Consider the following 316-nt stretch of genomic DNA (forward strand, 5'->3'; position numbering starts at 1 on the left):
CCCGAGCAGGATGAAACCATCGATCTTGCGCAGGTCGAGGGTAGGACAAGCTACTGGCTTTCTGGGCCAGGGTAAAGTGTGAAGTGATTAATAGTTAGTCTACTGTCGAGCTAATAACCTTCCAATATACAACCGTTGCTATTCTTCTTGATATGTATGGCTCTACTAGCCCTTGTTGTTCTTCTTCGGATATGACCACTACAACCTTTGGTAGTGGTGATTTGCCTCGTGCATGAGAGGACCGATATTCTCAACACAACCACTTAGCACATCAGCAGATAGAAGAACACGATGAAGAGGCCTTGACCTGGGGTGT

The sequence above is a fragment of the Aphanomyces astaci genome (genome assembly GCF_000520075.1).
Source record: "Aphanomyces astaci strain APO3 unplaced genomic scaffold supercont1.352, whole genome shotgun sequence".
NCBI lineage: Eukaryota > Oomycota > Saprolegniomycetes > Saprolegniales > Verrucalvaceae > Aphanomyces > Aphanomyces astaci.